The sequence below is a fragment of the Hevea brasiliensis genome, chromosome 8 (assembly GCF_030052815.1).
Source record: "Hevea brasiliensis isolate MT/VB/25A 57/8 chromosome 8, ASM3005281v1, whole genome shotgun sequence".
NCBI lineage: Eukaryota > Viridiplantae > Streptophyta > Magnoliopsida > Malpighiales > Euphorbiaceae > Hevea > Hevea brasiliensis.
The window spans coordinates 52,251,209-52,268,683 of record NC_079500.1 but is presented as its reverse complement, the minus strand read 5'-3'; positions in this window follow the sequence as shown (position 1 = coordinate 52,268,683).

The following is a 17,475-nucleotide window of genomic DNA, read 5'->3' as shown; positions in this document are numbered from 1 at the left end:
TCATTTCAACTGAATTGCAACCGCCAAAACTCAAATCATCACAAATCCAACCAATCTCCATAATTTATAACAATTGCAAAACATTTAAGTAAATCCATTCGCATTGCATTGAAAATATTTGATTTCATTCACAATATAGTTCACAGACATAACAAGCCAAAAAATAATATTTTTTCATATGACTATACAACTGCTCAATTAAAAAAAAAATACATATGACTATAACATTATTTACATCAAGTCAAATTTACAAGGGTATAACTAAATACCGGTATAAAAGTCTCAGTGTAGTCCCAACAATTAGCAGCTCACTCTATTGCTTTTTCCTTGTTTCTATCTGCGACAGCAAAGAAAGCTTTCGTTAAGTATAAAAATACTCAGTGGTGTACAATAAAATATAAAATGCAAAATATAAAACATTTTGTTATTAATTCACAGTTCAAATATTTCACAATCACATTTAAATTTTCAAATCACATTTATCACAAATCACAATTTAAATATTTCATTATTTTCAAAGCTTAATATAACACAAATTTGATCAAACAATTTAATAAACATAGTGTTGTCAATCAATAATACAACTTAAGCCATGACACAAAATTTTCAAACATGACGTGTTGTACACCACGACAAGGCGAACTCACCCCACTACTCGAAATCAATGAGGGAGGTGGCTAGCTAGCTAATGAGTACTCATCCAAACTCACCTCAAACTGGCAAGCCAGAGAGGGAGGAATATAGTCAAACTCATCCCATAAATGGAGGAGGAACATAGTGATATTGCTATGCCAAGTGTGAATTAAAAATAATTTAAAACTATGATGTTCAATTATAATTGATACAACCATCAAACAAACTTTATTTCAAATCTTCATTTCTAGAGTAGGCAACACACAAATTCTCAAATAAAATTTTCAAGGCCATAACCAAATTCAAAACCATATTGTTCAAATATTTCATACAAATTAATAAATAATTTTCATTCCAAATTTCGATTGTAAAATAGGTAACACAACATTCTCGAAATTCATAATGAACAAAACACATTCACAATGTATAACAAATCAATTTTCATTGTGAAAACTATAATTTGAAAATTTTTGTGCACAAACCTAATGTGAGTCACCTCTAGGCCTTGACTCAGTTTGCCCTATCCCTTTTCAGGTCTTTTTCAGTTGAAACACACAATTTATAGTGTTTCAGTATCTTATTTCACAATAAATCCAATAATTAATTCATATATACTTAATTCTAGCCCCAATATACTTAAACTAACATTCTTGAAAATTTTCATTTCAAAGTTACTATTCATGATACTATTCAAGTCAATTTGTTGACTTTCTTATGCTTAATAGGTATAGGGATTTCAATTTCACCCACATACTACATTTTGGTTATCAATTTTGTTTGTTTTAATTGCTCCTTAGATTTTTAGGTTGTAACACCCTCCCTGTAGCAACTCCGTACATTCTACTGTTCCGGTAACCAGTGTCGGACCGGACAGGTAGCACGTCCGGAAAAATATTTAAACTAAATTGGGTAACCATAATTAACTCAAATATTAATAAGAAAAATTTAGGAAAAATTTTAGAAATAAAATACAACCAAGTTAAATGAGCCGGTGCCCAAGCGATGGGTAACCTAGTAGGAAGTTGCGGTTCTCGCAACTAGAAGCCCTAGACCTAGGGGAAAATTCATAAAATAATTTTTGGGACTCTAGAGAAGGGTCATTGAGGTTTCTATGGCATTAGAATGCCAAGGAAATACTTAGAAAAATTTTTCAATTGGCACAGAGAATTTTGGTCTGTTAAGCCAAACGGTATTTTGGTCATTTCGCCTTTCAGAGGTGATTTTTGACCAACTTGTCCAATTAAGTAAATAAATTATATGACATAAAATGTGAATAAATATTGCTAAAAATTAAATTAAAAATGAGTAAAAAAGAAAGAAAAAGAAAAATGAAAGTAAATGCTTAAATATGCCATCATGCTTAAGTAAGCATGATGCAATTAAATTTTCCCACCAATTGGAATTTGACAAGCACACATTAAAACAATTAAAAAGGGAAAAAAATGGACAAAAATTCAATTTTCTTCCTCATTTGTTTCAGCTGGCCGAACCCTTCCATTGAAGCACCCTCCCATTTTTCTTCATTTACCTCAATTCTCTCACTCTACTCACCATATTTCCTCTATATTCCAATATTAAAAATTACCCTAGACTCTAGCTAAAGTGTTTGGCAGCCAAGAAAACTAAAGAAAGTGAGGGAAAAATCTAAGTTGGGTCAAGAGAAAATTCTGCCACTAAGGTTAGTGCTATATCTCTTCATTTTTCTCTTTAAATTTGAAGTTAGGTATATGGATTTAGTTAGAAATTCATGAAAATAAAAGAACATATCCATGTATGGACCAATTAAAATTTGTTGGCAGCCTTAGTGATGGAAGTGTTGATGAGTTTTGAATGAATTTAAGTTGTATATGGGTGGTCTTGAACATGAGTATGAGACATAAGCATCATTAAGTATGTTGAATTGATGTATGTGCATTAATGGATATTTGAAAATTAGGGTTTTGAGCTATGTTAGGGTTTGGCCATATTGATGGTAAATGGAAGTTTTAATGGTAAATTAGTGACCATTTGGTTATGGGTAAACAAGAAATAAAGTGTGTTTAGTGATGGGATTTGGGTTTAGTGTGGCTGCCCTAGGTGACCTGCAGAATTGGACATGAGTCCAGCAGGTTTGGGCAGCCATAACTTGAATTGTAGAGGTTCAATTGGTGCAAAGCTAATTGGACATGAAACTAAACACATAATGGCACAACTTTGGTGAAGAAACCATGCCCATAAAACCAAACCAAGTGGACCAAAAGCTTGCCCCAATCCCGGTGACCTGCAGTCTATTTCTGCAAAATGACCAAATGAACAATGACCATTACTCAGTGTAGAATGGTCCAATTGACCTGAAATTTTACCAGCAACAAGTTGAGATATAGACCAACAACTTTCATGAAGAAACCTAACCCAAATTATGACCAGAACATATCCAACAAGTGAGTTGCAGTCACTGTTCACTGTACTGTAGATATGGTCAGTCTAGAAAAATTCCAATCCAGCCAGTTGTGGTTTTTGGACCATAACTTGAGCTACAAAACTCCAAATGGAGTGATTAAAAAAAGGAAATTTAATTAGACAAAATAAGAAACAACTTTCATGTTGATCATTTTGCCAAATTCCCACTGCAAAAATGACTAATAGAACAGTAAAGATAATGTATAAAAACTGAAAATTCTGTTCCATTAACTTTAAGCTTAGAAATGGTATTGGCAACCAATACCAACAAATTTTGAATGCAAAATGTGGTATGTTGGGAGTATTAAAACCAATATACCTATTTTCTATGCAAAAGTCAACATTTTGGTTAACTAATGAAGTGAATAGTAACACCAAAACTTGAAATTCAAAAATTGTAAAACTCAAAAGTGTAAAATGCCCTAGTATACCTAACAAGATTGGTTTGGATAGCTTGGCATACCAATAGGGTTCAGTTAGCAGTACTGCACATGGCATTATGCCATTCTGTGATTTTATGGCTTTTAGCCATTCTGACATTATGTTGATACTTAGCTTTGTGCCTAATGTTATTACAGCTTATTAGCTGTTCTATTGCACACCGGGAGACACATATGTGACCGATGGTGTGACGGCCCGAGATCTTGATACCCAGTGCCAGTCTACCCGTTTATCCAATCAAGTCAATGAGTATGGGTTACTCGGGCAATGTTAATGAACCTTACCAAAATTTTAATCGTATAATAATGCAATAATACCAGAAATTAAGTCTACCCAAAAATGAAATCATACATTCTGCATAATTATTTTATTCTATTTTATTTTATTTTATATTGTCACCACTAAGTGGAATTGCTTAGCGCGTTGCTTTTGCCACGCGCAGGTACTGGAGACCGGTACATTGTGTGACATATCTTGCTCGGCTACACTGTAGACGGGTAAGGGGTGTCACATAGGTTTTCTAGGCACAATTTCAAATTTTCTAGATTTAGTGTCCTATTTTTTATTGTTTCATTGGTCATGTTGCTGTTAGAATTTGACAAAGTTTTCTTCATAGAAGTTGTTCCTTATTGTCTCCATTTGGAGTTTTTTATCCCAAGATATGACTATTTGAATGGGGCTGGCTGGATTTGGTGTTACCCAGAATTCTGGGCATTTTTTGGATTTTGACAATTTTTGTATAATGATTGTAGGTGACTTTTTGACTATGTTATGGTCAAAATTTGGGTTTGTTTTCTTCATGAAAGTTGTAGGGCTATGTCTCAGCTTTCCATTGGTATAAGATTCAGGTCATTTGGACCTTCCTAGACTAAGTTATGGTCATTTACGTAACTACTATTCATTTGGTCATTTTTATACAGGTCAGTGTGCCCTAATCCGGATTTGGCCTAATTGTTCACTAAGTTATGGTCATTTTCTGTGCATGATTCCTAAATGAAAAATGGTCCATTTTGTGTCTAGTTTCATTTCAAATTGGCCTCACACCAATTGGGTTAGTAAATTTTTTATTTTGGTCCCTGAAAGGGACCTAGGTCAAGCTGTCTGCATAATGACCCTAACCAATCCGAATTGAAACTTATTTCTAACAATTCACACACACCACAAAATGGTCACAATTGACCATTTCTCAACTCAAATAAGGTCAACTACATCAATTGACCAATTCTCAAAATTTTCTCCAATTTTTCAAAATGCTCAAAACCCTAATTACATAAAGTTCAAATCTAATGCATTCAAAACATATATCCATACTTCACATACACAACTCAACCTAAACAACCATTCAAACATCTCAAAATTATTTATTTCAAACCCTAACTAAGATTGGCTGAAATTTCTTTTTTGATCACCCAACAAGTGTTTTCTTTTGATTTTAAGTTAAGATCTAAGCTACTTAAACTAAAAACATAAATATTAAACATAAATTTTCAATTCAAACCACTAACCTTGAACTTTGAAGTTCAACTATTCAATTTCTTCCTTTTCTTCTTTTCTTTCCTTCTTCTAAAGCTTCCTCAAGTTGATCTAACAAGCTTTTATGGACTAGTTTGGGGTCAAGTGGTTAGAAGCAAGCTTAAAGCATGCTTTAATGGAGGTTTTTGGTGAGAGAAGAAATGGGATAGAGAGAGCTACGGGAATTTAGAGAAAAAAAAAAAAGAAAAAAAATTGTCTTTTTAATTTTGTTTTTATCCCTTTAATTGACTTAGTCAAATAGAATAATTAAATGGTAATTATTTATGAGGTAATGCTTAGGTTATGTAGGTGATGTCATTATTCTAATTTTCTTTTTCTTTTGCATTTATTTTTCTATTAGTTCTTTAATTTAATTCTTGATCTCGAAAATTTTTTTTCTCTAATTTTATTAGACAGTTAGGTCAGGAGTCAGCTCTAGGGGTGAATTGAACAAATTGCCCCTCGCTGGTTCAATCCGGTTTGAAAGTTATTCGGTATTTCTTTCGGATCCCTGACCTAATTATTTGACCTGCTTAACAACTCTTTTTCGTGATTTTCTCTTTTCCATTGTGTTCGCAATAGTCCTAAGGACCGCGTCGTCACATTTTTCGATTCGAAATTTGAGTTTAGACTGATCTCACAGTCATTTTTCGAGAAGGTCACCCATTGCTGTGACCCTCGGCTCATTTAACTTTTTATGCTTTATTTTTCTTATTTTTACTTTTTCATCTGGTAATCACTCTTTATTTTCGATCAGGGCTTTTCTATATGTCTTAAACATGGTCTAGTCCTTTTAATTGTCTAGACCGACACCGGTCACCGGAATAGTATAATTTATCAGGCTATGCAAATAGGAGTGTTACACCTAGTGGTCCTACCAAAATACACTGTACAGATGAGGTGACATCGGACTACATTGATGTAGATCAAACTCTATCTCCCAGTCGAAGGGCTACTAGGCTCTCTCTCTATATCTCCAATTTCTATGCGTGGCAAAAAACTACGCGCTAAGCATAAAGTTTAGTGGTGCCAATATAATATAAAAAAAATAAACTAAATAATTAAATATACAAAAATTATGTTATTAATTAATGCAGATTGAAATTTTTTGGTAACTATTTTTGTAATATTTTTAATTTAGTGATTTTTATGTTCATTATTTGGTTATAAATTTTAAAACTTATTTTTGTTGCCCAAGTAACCTATACCAGTTGATTGGACTGGATAAATGGGTAAACTAGCATTGAGTACTAAGTACCTCGGACCATTACACCATCGATCATATAGTATCTACTAGGTGTGCAACAGAACGGCTAGCAAGCCATAATAATCATCGGGCATAAAGCCAAGTATGTCAAGAGTATCAGAATGGCCAAAGGCCAAAATGTCACAAAATGGCACTAAAGCCATAAATCACGAAATGGCATCAAGCCATAAGTAGTACTACAATCGGAACCCTATTGGCATGCCAACCTATCCAAACCAATCATACTAGGCATACTATGACATATTAACAAAGTTAGGTATTTAGTTCTTTGCATTTGATATTATGGAGGTTACTATTAACATTACTATTCATGCAAAATGTTAACTTTGTCATAATTAATAGGTATTCAATTTCTAAATACACCATAATACCACATTTTGGATTTTACATTTGTTAGCATTGGTTGGCAATTTGAATTCAAGGCTTGTTAGAAATTATTTCAAAATTTCAGATTTGGTCAGTTATATTTACTGTTCTATTGGACCATTTTACAGTGGAAATTTAGCTAAACTTTCTTCATTAAAGTTGTTTGTCACGACCCAACCTATGGGCCGGACCGGCACTAGGACCTGGGCCAGCCTAAAGCCCCCGAGGCCCGTAGTAAGCCTTAACTGTTCATTTACCCAATTCTAAGGCCCATTTGGGCCCAATATCAAGAAAACAAACGGACAGAGTCCGGCCATAAAATGGACTTACCAACGGGGAGTTTTCGACTCACCCGACCTGTAAACACAATACATAGTCAATTGGGGAGCTCAGCTCACCCTCCACATACTCATCAACATAATAATAAATGGGAGCTCAGCTCCCTCATCCAATCCATCAAAACAGACATAGAATATTAAGTTTACAGGTCCAACATGATAATAATATTACAGACCAAATTCAAATAATTACTGCTAACACATGCGGAAATTCTAGGAATAAATAAAATTACACAAATATTGATAAACAACCTGCGAAGTAGAAAGCAGGTTAACCCAGAACAAAATATCCTCCTGTGGCCTGTAAAAATTTTTGAACAGGAGTGAGCGTTCGACTCAGAGAGTAAAATATCAATTTTAACCATAATCTCTATAACTATCTAAATCTAATGCACCCTGTAGAGTGAAATGCAACATCCACATCATTTTCACATCATAACATCAAAAAGGGTAATTTGGAGCACTCACGCACCCTGTAACATCAATCATAATATATGGGAGCTGATCCCTATCTGACTCTCTTAAATCCAACACGTGCAGTGAAGAACTCAGCTCGGACTTCCACTTAAATACCAAATCGGGGTCCCAGCGAAGAACTCAAGCCGTGTCTACCCCGAAGGATCGGGTCCCAGCGAAGAACTCAAGCCGTGTCTACCCGTCCTATCCATAGTCCACACCACATCACACGCATGCCAACGCACGCACACTGCTCCAAATTACCACAACAACATACATGGCACTTTAACATTTATCAATGCATCATAAATCTTGCCTAGAGTTTAACTACATAAATATATGCATATAAGTGATGCATGGGCATGCTGAACATATAATAATATCGAAATTACAATTAAAATTAATATTTTACACACAGACTTGACGAAAATCACTGTGGCGGTGGCGGAGGAAGAAGGTCATCGCTCACTTGACAATTATATTACAATTATTTAATACAATCGACTCAATACAAAAAGAAAAAGACCAATTACGCCCTAAGTCGTGTAGAAAATCCGTGAGTCTCCCTATACCTAGGAACTACCCAACCTGAAAATGGGTTCAAAACAAACTGAGATACTCACAATCAATATATCCCCAGTTCAATCATATCACACACCCCTCCCGGCCCATCAAATCGATCATCCATCACAATATGTAAAATTTCAATTTAGTCCTTATTATTAATCATTTTTGCAAAAACTGCCCAAACAAGCTCTAAAAATTATAAAACTTTGCCCCGCGGTCCTTAGCAATATTACTAAGCTATTGCAAAAAGAATCGTAATTTTCTAAGCTACCACGAATATTTTATGGATTTTTAATCCTATTTAAGCACTAGAAAGTTACGAAAAAGCAAGGTTCGGGTTTACCTTTGTCGATTCCGACTTCGGGAACGCGCTCGGGACGTCTGACAATGGGGGGCTAGCCAAAACCTCGGTCCAATTCGAGACTTTTCCGTAGCAGTGCATGCGGCCTGAAATTTGCAGACCCGGTCAACTGTCGAATTTCCGCGAATCGAGGATACCTACACGAAGCCCATAACACGGGGGTTAGTACATAAATTTTTCAGAATTTTCTAAGCTCATTAAATGCTCGGAAAAACACTGCGAAGTTTCGTGGGACCCACCGAAAAACGGTGTCGAAAAAATTCGAAATTTATGTCGTTGCGAAGCTCTCGACGAATGGAGCGTCTTTGGTGGCCTCGATTTTCTCGTGGGATTCACGGTTTCGAAATCTAGCCCAAAAGTCGAAATGGGCTAAAATCTTCCCGAGCAAAAATCGGACAATCCGCTCGATGGATTTGGCGTTCTTGATGTCTATGGAAAGCTCTCGAGTAGATGATTTTGGACACAAGACCGGTCCAATTGGTGGCGGATCGGCGGTTGGCCGGGAAGTCGGCGGCGTTCACGCGCAGGGCGTTGCGCGTTTCCGGCCGTTAGAGGCGGCCCAGCTGGTGGGGCAAGCGGCCAGCCGGCTGGCCGGGTGCGCGGTTGGCCCGGCGGTGAGAGGAGAGAGAAAGCGAGAGAGAAGGGAGAGGGACGACGCGAGGAAAGAAAAAGGAGAAGGAAAAGGTCGGTCCGATTCGACCGGTCCGATCCGTCCGGCTCGATTCGAATACAAAATTTTGAATTTTTACTCGCCTCGGGAAACGAGGTCCAAAAATTCCGAAAAAATTCCAGAAAACTCAGAAAAATACGTAGACTCCAAATATATTTTTAGTTTTGCCACGTGGTCTTTAAATTAATTTTTAAAAATCATCAAAGTTTATATTTTCGGAAAATCGAACCCGATTTTTAAAATCCGAAAAATCTCAAAAAAATTCCTAAAATTTAAATAAAATTAAAGTATCAAAAATACTCATAAATAATAAAATTTAAAATCTTGGGGTGTTACATTCTTCCCCCCTTACAGAAAATTCGTCCTCGAATTTTTACACAAGGCAGAATAAAGCACATGATTATACATTGAACAGATAAGGGTACTTGCTATGCATGTCCCGTTCTGACTCCCAGGTGCACTCTTCCACCGACTGACTCCTCCACAAAACCTTAACCATAGGGATCTGTTTGGATCTTAGCTGTCTCACTTGGTAGTCCACTATGGCTACAGGTTGCTCCTCAAATGTCAAGTTCTCTTTTAGCTCTATCACATCCGGCTGCAGTACATGAGAAGGATCGGGAATGTATTTCCTGAGCATGGAGATGTGAAACACGGGATGAACGTGAGAAAGGTTGGGTGGTAGCTCCAACCGGTAGGCAACTGCTCCAACTCTATCCGTAACCTCAAAAGGTCCAATATACCGAGGTGCCAACTTGCCCTTCTTTCCAAATCTCATGACTCCCTTCATTGGAGAAACCTTCAGGAATACATAGTCGCCCACTGCAAACTCCACATCCCTCCGTCTGGGGTCTGCATAACTCTTCTGTCTACTGAAAGCTGTCCTCAGTCGTTCCCTGATTAAAGGAACTACCTCTGAAGTGTACTGCACTAGGTCTACATCACACACCTTCGCTTCCCCCATTTCTATCCAACACAGAGGAGACCTACACTTTCTTCCATATAGTGCCTCATAGGGTGCCATCCCTATGCTGGAGTGATAACTGTTGTTATAGGCAAACTCCACCAAAGCTAGCTGCTCATCCCATTGACCTCCAAAATCCAAGACACTCATGCGAAGCATGTCTTCCAGTGTTTGGATTGTCCTTTCGGACTGTCCGTCTGTCTGAGGGTGGAAAGCCGTACTAAAGTTCAACTGTGTGCCAAGTGCCTCCTGCAACTTTATCCAAAACCGAGAAGTGAACTGGGGCCCTCTGTCAGATATTATGGAAGCCGGAACTCCATGCAATCTGACTATTTCTCGAATGTAGAGCCGGGCATACTGTGCCACAGAGTATGTAGTCTTTACAGGCAAGAAATGAGCTGATTTGGTCAAGCGGTCTACAATTACCCATATGGAATCATATCCTCGAGTGGTACGAGGCAACCCAGTCACAAAATCCATAGTGATCATTTCCCACTTCCATTCTGGGATAGGGAGCTCTTGCAGCTTCCCTGACGGTCTCTGGTGTTCAAACTTCACCTTCTGACACGTCAAGCACTTGGACACAAAGTCCGCTATGTCTCTCTTCATGCCATTCCGCCAATAGCTATCTTTCACATCATGGTACATCTTGGTGGAACCTGGGTGGACACTGTACAGTGTGTAGTGTGCCTCTCGCATGATTTCATTCCTGAGATTGTCCACATCGGGCACACATATCCTAGAACCTTGCACTAGGGCGCCATCATTGGCAAATCCAAACTCACCACCTTCACCTTGCTGTACTCTCTCTATAATCTTCATCAATTGTTGGTCTCTGTGCTGGGAAACTCTAACTCTGTCCCTCAAGTCTGGCCTCACTGAAAAGTGAGCCAACAATGCCCCCTCATCTGAAAGATCTAGGATTAAACCTTGATCCATCAACTCATGTACCTCCTGAATCAATGGTCTCTTCTCTACTGAAATGTGCGCCAAACTGCCAGAAGATTTTCTACTCAAGGCATCTGCTACAACATTGGCCTTTCCAGGGTGGTACTGGATGGTGCAATCATAGTCTTTCAGAAGCTCCATCCATCTCCTCTGTCTCAAGTTCAAGTCCCTCTGTTGGAAGATGTACTTCAAACTCTTATGTTCGGTTTATATATAGCACTCTTCACCATAAATGTTGTGTCTCCAGATTTTTAGTGCAAAGACTACAGCCGCCATTTCCAAATCATGGGTGGGGTAGTTCTGCTCATGCCTCTTCAGCTGCCTTGAAGCATAAGCCACTACCTTTCCATTCTGCATCAAAACACACCCTAGGCCAACTCTGGAGGCGTCACAATACACGGTGTATCCTTCACCACTCACAGGTAGTGTCAACACAGGGCGATGAGTTAGACACTCCTTAAGCTTCGGAAACTCACCTCACAAATGCTTTGTCCAAATGAATGGAACATTCTTCCCGGTCAACTTAGTTAGGAGCCGCCATCTGGAGAAATCTTGCACAAAACGCCTATAGTAACGGCTAAACCCGGAAAACTGCACCTCGGTGATATTGTAGGCCTAAGCCAATCGATTCTGACTTTAATTTTCTTGGGATCCACTTGAATGCCGCTACTAGAAACCACGTGTCCCAAGAATGAGATGCTTCCTAGCCAAAATTCACATTTTGAAAATTTGGCATATACCGGTGCTCCTCAACGCCTCGCAACACCATCCTCAAGTGCCACACGTGTTCTTCCTCCGTCCGAGAGTATACTGAATGTCATCTATGAATACGATGACAAAATGGTCCAAAACGGCTTGAACACCTGCTCATCAAGTCCATGAAGGCTGCTGGTGCATTAGTGAGTCCAAAAGACATCACCAAGAACTCATAATGACCATATCTTGTCCTGAATGCCGTTTTGGACACGTCCTCATCCCTGATTCTCAACTGATGGTAGCCTGATCGCAGGTCTATCTTGGAAAAGAATCTAGCTCCTTGGAGCTGATCAAACAAATCATCGATCCGAGGAAGTGGATACTTGTTCTTCACACCACCTTGTTCACTGCCTATAGTCAATGCACAACCTCAATGACCCATCCTTCTTTCTAACAAATAGAACAGGAGCACCCCAGGGTGAAGTGCTCGGACGTATGAAACCCTTGTCCAAAAGCTCCTGTAGTTGCTCCTTCAGCTCTTTCAATTCTGCTGGTGCCATCCTGTAAGGTGGCATCGATATGGGGTTTGTACCTGGCACAACATCAATGCAAAACTCTATTTCCCTTCCTGGTGGCAACCCTGGAAGCTCCTCTGGGAAGACATCCATAAATTCTCTGACAACAGGAACATTTCCCATGCTGACACCTTCTACAGATGTATCTCTCACCAATGCCAAATACCCTTGGCATCCACGCCTCAACATTTTTCTAGCGCTAATTGCTGACACCAAATTATATGGAGCCACGCTCCTGTCACCATCAAAGCTAAACTCTTCCACACCAGGTATGTGGAAATACACCTTTTTGCTCCTGCAGTCTAAGGTGGCATAATGAGTTGCCAACCAATCCATCCCCAAAATTACATCGAAATCCATTACCGGTAGAGGAACCAAGTCTGCTGGGAGGATCTTTCCATCCACTACCACTGGGCTACCCGGAAAAACCATATCTACATCTATGTTGTCACTAAGTGGGGTAGCTACTGACAAAGGGCACTCTAAAGTTGTGGGGTTTCTACCCAACCTCATGGCAAACACAGGGGAGACAAATGAGTGCGTAGCACCCGGATCTATCAAAACACGAGCCTCATAAGAACAAACCAGAAGAATACCTGCCACAACTGCATTAGAAGCCTGAGCATCCTGGTGGGTCAGGGTGAAAACCCGAGCTTGACCCCTACCCTTAGTGGCAGAACCCTGATACTAACTTCTACCTCCTGATCTGCCTCCAAATCCACGTCCCCCTTGTTCTCGGCCCTGGCCATCGAATCGATCGCCGCCATGTTGGAAGTACCCGGATACAACTGGCGAGGAACATTAGCAATAGAACCCTGTGACCCCATCTGTGGCTCACTGAAAACGGGGCATTCTCTAGCAAAGTGACCTGGTTGGCCACACCTGAAGCATACTCCTGAACCCATCAAACAAGGTCCTGAATGTCCTCTTCCACACTGTGCACAAGGTGCCAAAGAGGATCCTGAACCAGAGCCAGAACTGCCGTACCCTGGTCTGAACCCTCGGGATTTGTGTCTAAAACCACTCCTCTTATTCCTGCTTCTTCCTCTGTAAGTAGTTTGGCCACCACTATCCGTAGTACCCATGTGGGGAACACCTGAAGAACCCTCCGCCTGCTTTTCTTTGCTCTACCGCTGTCATCCACAAAGATAGCTAATCTCAACTGTCTGCGCTCGATCAACCACCACATCAAAAGATCGACGACATCATGGCCAGTTCGCATACCTCTGTCAAGCCCCTTTAGGAATCTTTTCACCTTCATAGTCTCTCAGAGATACTGCCAGTAGGGGCATATCCGCTCAATTCCTGCACTCAAGCATATTCATCTCTGCACTGCCATTCGCCTTAAGGCCTCAAAGGCCCACGCTTCGATCTCTCAAGCTTTCGCACAAACCGATTGATAAAAAGTTCCACAACCGAGCCCATGTCAAGCCCTCCATCCGGTAACACGTAGTCATTCATCCATTGTCTAGGCATAGGCCCCATGACATGCCGCATACACTCTATCGCCTTTTTATCAGGCCAATCAGACTGCTCGCCTGTCATAGGAATCCAAAAACCGATATGCATCGTCTGACACATCATAAGTACCAGGCACCAACTTCTTGAAATTTATGATCTGTTTGTAAGATTCCTCTCTTGGTGCGGTGGACTGCTGCTGCTGTGGAGGGTGGACCATATACTGCGCCATCATATCTATGGTCCTCTGCAACCCAGCTAGAGTAGCTGCCATGGGGTCCATGGGACCCTGTGCCATGAAAGATCGTTTCGAATCGTGGTAGTCGCTTCTTACGCTTGAGCAGCCTCTAGGCCTCCTACCCCGCCTCCTGGCAGCGCTCATCCTGTGCCGACACCTCGTCAGGCACATCTGGTTCTTGTGCAGTGGCAGCTCTCCTGCTTCTACGCATTTTCCTGAAATTCAGCAGCATTAGCCCACAAAAATTCAAAACTGCCCATTACACAGCTCTATAGACTCATATTTATACATAACATATGGAGCAGAAACTAGAAGCAAAGACGACAATGCAAGACGAACATGGACCCTATTTTTCCGCATGTGACTCCTATTAGACTTTTCCCAACACTTTAGACAACATTCCCTAAGAATCTGGAGCCTAAGCTCTGATACCACATTTGTCACGACCCAACCTATGGGCTGGACTGGCACTAGGACCTGGGCCAGCCTAAAGCCCCCGAGGCCCGTAGTAAGCCTTAACTGTTCATTTACCCAATTCTAAGGCCCATTTGGGCCCAATATCAAGAAAACAAACTGACAGAGTCCGGCCATAAAATGGACTTACCAACGGGGAGTTTTCGACTCACCCGACCTGTAAACACAATACATAGTCAATTGGGGAGCTCAGCTCACCCTCCACATACTCATCAACATAATAATAAATGGGAGCTCAGCTCCCTCATCCAATCCATCAAAACAGACATAGAATATTAAGTTTACAGGTCCAACATGATAATAATATTATAGACCAAATTCAAATAATTACTGCTAACACATGCGAAAATTCTAGGAATAAATAAAATTACACAAATATTGATAAACAACCTGCGAAGTAGAAAGCAGGTTAACCCAGAACAAAATATCCTCCTGTGGCCTGTAAAAATTTTTGAACAGGAGTGAGCGTTCGACTCAGAGAGTAAAATATCAATTTTAACCATAATCTCTATAACTATCTAAATCTAATGCACCCTGTAGAGTGAAATGCAACATCCACATCATTTTCACATCATAACATCAAAAAGGTAATTTGGAGCACTCACGCACCCTGTAACATCAATCATAATATATGGGAGCTGATCCCTATCTGACTCTCTTAAATCCAACTTTGGTGCCGTGAAGAACTCGCCTGACTTCCACTTAAATACCAAATCGGGGTCCCAACGAAGAACTCAAGCCGTGTCTACCCCGAAGGACCGGGTCCCAGCGAAGAACTCAAGCCGTGTCTACCCGTCCTATCCATAGTCCACACCACATCACACGCACGCCAACGCACGCACACTGCTCCAAATTACCACAACAACATACATGGCACTTTAACATTTATCAATGCATCATAAATCGTGCCTAGAGTTTAACTACATAAATATATGCATATAAGTGATGCATGGGCATGCTGAACATATAATAATATCGAAATTACAATTTAATTTAATATTTTACTCACAGACTTGACGACAATCACTTTGTGGTGGGCGGAGGAAGAAGGTCATCGGCTCACCGACAATTATATTACAATTATTTAATACAATCGACTCAATACAAAAAGAAAAAGACCAAATACGTCCTAAGTCGTGAAGAAAATCGGGCTGAGTCTCCCCTATACCTAGGACCTACCCAACCTGCAAAAGGGTTCAAAACACACTTCTATACTCACAATCCATATATCCACAGTTCAATCATATCACACAGCCCCTCCTGGGCCCATCAAATCAGTCATCCATCACAATATGTAAAATTTCAATTTAGTCCTTATTATTGATCATTTTTCCAAAAACTGCCCAAACAAGCTCTAAAAATTATAAAACTTTGCCCCGCGGTCCTTAGCAATATTACTAAGCTATTGCAAAAAGAATCGTAATTTTCTAAGCTACCACGAATATTTTATGGATTTTTAATCCTATTTAAGCACTAGAAAGTTACGAAAAAGCAAGGTTCGGGTTTACCTTTGCCGATTCCGACTTCGGGAACGCGCTCGGGACGTCTGACAATGGGGGGCTAGCCAAAACCTCGGTCCAATTCGGAGACTTTTCCCGTGCAGTGCATTCGGCTTTGAAATTTGCATCGGCCAATCGTCGAATTTCCGCGAATCGAGGATACCTACACGAAGCCCATAACACGGGGGTTAGTATATAAATTTTTTAGAATTTTCTAAGCTCATTAAATGCTCGGAAAAACACTGCGAAGTTTCGTGGGACCCACCGAAAAATGGTGTCGGAAAAATTCGAAATTTATGTCGTTGCGAAGCTCTCGACGAATGGAGCGTGCTGGTGGCCTCGGTTTTCTCGTGGGATTCACGATTTTCGAGAAATCTAGCCCAAAAGTCGAAATGGGCTAAAATCTTCCCGAGCAAAAATCGGACAATCCGCTCGATGGATTTCGGCGTTCTTGGTGTCTATGGAAAGCTCTCACCGAGTAGATGATTTTGGACACAAGACCCGGTCCAATTGGTGGCCGGATCGGCTGGATTTGGCCGGGGAAGTCGAGCGGCCAGCCTTGCAGGGCGTTAGCGTGCGTTTTCCGTCCGTTCGGGCCATGGCCGGCCAGGCGGGTGGCGTCTCTTGGCTGGGCGGCGGCTGGCCGGTGGCTGGGGGCGGAGAGGAGAGAGAAACGAGAGAGAGAAGGGAGAGGGACGACGCGCGCGGGGAAAGAAAAAGGGAGAAGGAAAAGGCCGGTCCGATTCGACCGGTCCGATCCGGTCTGGTTCGATTCGGCCGGTTCGATTCAGAATACAAAATTTTGAATTTTTACTCTGCCTCGGGACCGAAAACGAGGTCCAAAAATTTCGAAAAAATTCCAGAAAACTCAGAAAAATACGTAGACTCTAAATATATTTTTAGTTTTGCCACGTGGTCTTTAAATTAATTTTTAAAAATCATCAAAGTTTATATTTTCGGAAAATCGAACCCGATTTTTAAAATCCGAAAAATCTCAAAAAAATTCCTAAAATTTAAATAAAATTAAAGTATCAAAAATACTCATAAATAATAAAATTTAAAATCTTGGGGTGTTACATTGTTCCTCAATGTCTCCACTTTAATTTCATTTTTGAATCACTCTATTTAGAGTTCTGTAGCTCAAGTTATAGCATTTTTACTATAATTGGCTGGATTGGTCCATGTTCAGAATTTTTGGGCAATTTTGGTTTTGACAATTTTGGTGAGCTAAATTTGGTTAGCAATTTGAATAGGTTATGGTCAAAATTTGGGTTTCTGTTCTGCATGAAAATTGTTCTACCATGTCTAAGCTTTTAATGGGTTCAAGATCAGGTCATTTGGACATCTCTACACAAAGTTATGGCCATTTGACCAAACACTGTTCCCAAAGTTTCATTTTAGCACCACACCTAAAATTTAATATTCTAATCCTTATATTCTCACCAAAGGCAATCAATACACCACTTTAATTCAATTAAAATCATCAAAACCCTAGCATACTCATGGCCGTCGAAAATTTATGGGCGCCCTATCACGCACTTTTTGGTTCAATTTCAATAATTTCTAGCTTAGC